The sequence below is a fragment of the Alligator sinensis genome, unplaced genomic scaffold (genome assembly GCF_000455745.1).
Source record: "Alligator sinensis unplaced genomic scaffold, ASM45574v1 scaffold861_1, whole genome shotgun sequence".
Taxonomy (NCBI): Eukaryota; Metazoa; Chordata; order Crocodylia; family Alligatoridae; genus Alligator; species Alligator sinensis.
This window is the reverse complement of record NW_005842153.1, coordinates 812,649-816,431: the sequence shown is the minus strand read 5'-3', so window position 1 is coordinate 816,431 and position 3,783 is coordinate 812,649. Positions and strand designations below refer to the sequence as shown.

General features: G+C 49.1%; 1 long non-coding RNA gene across 1 annotated transcript in view; it reads left to right on the top strand.

The window, feature by feature from the left end:
- Nucleotides 1-3,783, top strand: part of LOC112550578 — a 4,383-nt gene extending 600 nt beyond the window's left edge. The window contains exons 2-3 of the long non-coding RNA XR_003094504.1: nt 3,438-3,493; nt 3,769-3,783. This is a non-coding gene — a long non-coding RNA (uncharacterized LOC112550578). The remainder of the gene's footprint in view (nt 1-3,437; nt 3,494-3,768) is intronic.

Genomic DNA, 3,783 nt, shown 5'->3' with positions numbered 1-3,783 from the left:
GGGGATCCCTTAACTAGCAATCACGTGAGGCCTTGAGAAGAGTACCTGAGAGACAGGCCCATGTTACCGGGTCACGATTTCGATGAGGCCAAACCGATCGCAGTTGAAAACCGGATCAGGCCGAACTGATCGCAGTTTTCAAGACGATCAGGCTTTCTATCAGGCCGAACCGATAGCCTGTCTTCTTTAAGAGCTACTTTGCAGTGGGTGCGAAGGGCTCTTTCTTTCTCCACTCTCCCCGGAACGAAGTTACCCGAATTACTAACTAATTATTGGGGGAGGAGAGGCCTGTCTCCCTTCTCACCCCCACCATGTCCTGCTCTCCCAAATGAAATGACCATGCTTCTTCAGACCCCCTTCCACATCCCCTTCCTTCCTAAAAGCAGCACGCAGAACATGTTGGGGGGTTTTGTTTGTTTGGTTTTATATTTTTTTAATAAATCAGTTTTTAAAGTCTCATCTTTCGGAGAAACTTCTACATTTGCTCGCGCTTCTGTTATCCTTTGCTGGATAGTCTATCCTTAAATCAAAGAGGGGGTCTAGGACAGGTCAGGGGAGGGGAAATCGCCCCCATTTTTTACCTGGTTGCAGCGCCTTGCTTGTAGGAGAAGCTCGAGTTGGATTTATGCACAAAGGATCTGCCTATGCTTGGTAGGAGACTCGCTGCAGGCTGACCTGTGCGCCGAGAGAGGCTGGGGGAGCAGTAAAGAAATATTCAGGCAATAGAAATAACATCAATCCATTTCCTGGGGGTGATGAGATCCTAAACAGCCGGACGCGGGCTGTCGTGCCATCGGAGCGACCCATGTCTGCAGCCTCTACTCACTTGAGTAATCCCGATTTAGGCTGCGCCTCTGGGTGACTCGTCTGCCTAGAGACTGAAGGATCAGGCCCGAAACTGAGCACCCTTTTCGTTTGAAGCACCTATCATGACACTTGCATAACACAATAAAAATAAAAAATCCTCACTCCTGAAGAGTGCTTCGGCTTCTTGTTGGCCGCGGACTCCAATTCATTTGTGCCTACAATAATATTAAGAGATAATAATTCAGATGATCTCTTTCGTTAGGGATATGCTGCCGACCGGGCTCAAGTGCTTGGAGCAGGCTGTTCATTAACTGCGATCTTTAGAAAAGAAAATACTTTGCGAGCCTGGGTGAGGGTGGTTATTATTATTTAGCGTCCTGAAAATCATGAAATAGGCTAGCGAGTGTCAAAGTGAATAGAAATAGAAATTAATAAACCAACCCGGAAAGCAGATTCTGCGTTCAGAGAAGCAGCAGACTTGCACCAATGGAAAAATCCTTCATTTTGCATGCCCACCTCCCTGTCCAGATGTGTTTGCAATCGTTGTTATAACATTAAAAAAAAAAAGGCAAATGAAGAGCAGCGGCTGTGGGTAGAGCTGGGGCGGCTGAAGGAAATAATCCCGTCCGACAAGATGTATTCATCCCAGGGCTGGAGGGAACAGAAAAACAACTTCCCATCCGAAGCAGGGGAGGCAAAAGTTGTGCATCTCAATTTTTTAGATAAATTAGCCATCCAGGCAAGCGCCGCGGCAGGGCAAGTGAATTTGTCATGCGAGGCTTGTCTTGACAGAGTCGGCTGCAGGGACCTGCAGAGAGGAATTAAGTCTTTTTTAATTACCTCCCAAATAATTTAGCTACAGCTCAGCCACTAGGCCCGGCCCTGCGAAGGAGCAGGGAATACAGCTCGCAGCTCTTCCTAAGGCCTTCTTTGGTTTTGAAGATAAATCGCCGAGTCATTAATAAGTCTCAGAAGTGCCCCGAAAAAACATAGCTCGACCTTTTTTATTCCTCCCCTCCCCCGCTTTGAAAAATCGCCACTTCCTAGGACAAAATCCGTGTTATTTCCCCAAACTTTTGAAAAAGTGACTAAGTGAATTTCAGCCCTAGCTCTTGTCGCAATTATTATTATCACCATCATCAGTATTATTTTATCATCATCATCGCCATCATTACTATTATTATTTCAGCCCAAAATGTTTGTGAGCTCCAGTCTGCGGCATTTTCTGTACCAGCTAATAATGCACCCAGTTCAGACATTAAAAAAAAAAAAGAAAGAAAGAAGAAGAAGAAAAGATTACCGAAATGATGATGACATGCAAATTTCCCCAGAAATTATCATAAGTAAACATTTGAAGCCTGGACTAATAAAATCCCATCTGTGTTACTTCATATCGAGTTAGTAGAGAGCTGTGATAATGAATTTTGTAATATCTCACGAACAGACATCTCAATCAGGCACTAATCCTGTGATTTTACTGCAGAATCACTAAATCTGGAGGAGCCAAATTGGGCTGCTCTTTGGCACAGAGAGAGCAGAGGCGCGGGGACCAGCAAGCGCTCCCAGGCTGGGAAACCCTGCGTTGCCAGCGCCGGGCGCCCACTGCCTGGCCGCCTCCTGGCTCCTGCACTCGGACTTCCCAGACAAGGAGCTCGGGTAGTCAGCAGAGGCTCCTTAATGAATAACAAGGACCTGGCTCGGTTCTCCCTGGGCCACACTCCTGTAATCTGCTCGTGCCTCTGCTTTACCTGCTCCCCCACTGCAGCTGCTCCGTTTGTGCCTGCTTGAACCTGCCTTCAGCACAATGGACCTGGGGCTTGCCCAGATCAGGGCAAGAACCTTCCCAGTGTAACACACACACACACATACACAACCAAAAAAAAAACAACCCCCCCTCAAAAAAAACCAACAACACAGACATCTCAATCAGGCACTAATCCCCTGATTTTACTGCAGAATCACTCATTTTACTGCGCGGCTGGGATTTTCCCCTTCCTTGCTTCAGCTCCTGTTTTTTTTTAAGGCAGAAGCGCAAGGGAGGCAGACGTTTTAGGCCAGCTGTAGGAAACTGTAGGGATCTAGCCAGTGTCACGGTCTCAAACCTCCAAGACAAACGCTAGGAGTTGTATGGGGGCAGCCCACGAGTGAGAAGAAACCACGCCGCTTCAAGGCAGCCAGGCGCACTGTGCAGCGCGTGCCTACCCCGGCACAAATACAATGCGGAGTATTTATTATTATTATTTGTCTTTACCAAGGCGGATTTGACGCTTTAATAGTGGCTGATCATGATCATCATGCTCCGAGTGTTTGCAGGCTCTTTCTAGGGCAGGGGGGGAACTGGGGAGGGGGGGCACGGGGACTTGCTTGGGACCTTGTTTGGACCTGTTTTCCTAAAGACTGATGTAGCAATCTTTGCTGGGATGTTGTATCAGTCTTTAGGAAAACAGCCCGGCTTCTTATGAAGATGATCTTCATAGAGACCATAGATAAGTAGGGCTGGAAGGGACCTCAAGAGGTCGTTTAGCCATGATGATGATGATGATGACGATGATGATAATGATTTCTTCTGAAGTGCTCATCTTTTTTTTAAAAAACAACCAACCAACCCCGATCCATTTAATGTTTTGCAGATAACGGGTAATGGAGTCCAACTGTCGCAAACTTGTATCCGCGTGTGTTCAGTTAGGTAAGGCCAGCTCTTTCCCAGCCGTGACTTTGCAACCCCGTGGCTTTTCTGCCGCCCCGCGGGGCAGGCGGTGCGGGGACATGAGGCTGCCCTCTCCCTGCGCAGAGAGGGGTGCGTGCCCTCGGCCCCGGTGGCGGCCCCAGGGGTGGGGAGGAAAGGACCCCTCTCCGGGCTGGGGGCAGGGGGGTTGAGGAGCTGGGGGTTGCCCCGCTGTGTGGCTGCGGCCCTGACCGACCGCCCTGTGCCCCCGCCTCGCCCTCTCTGTGCCCGCGCAGGGGTGCAGCCTGCCG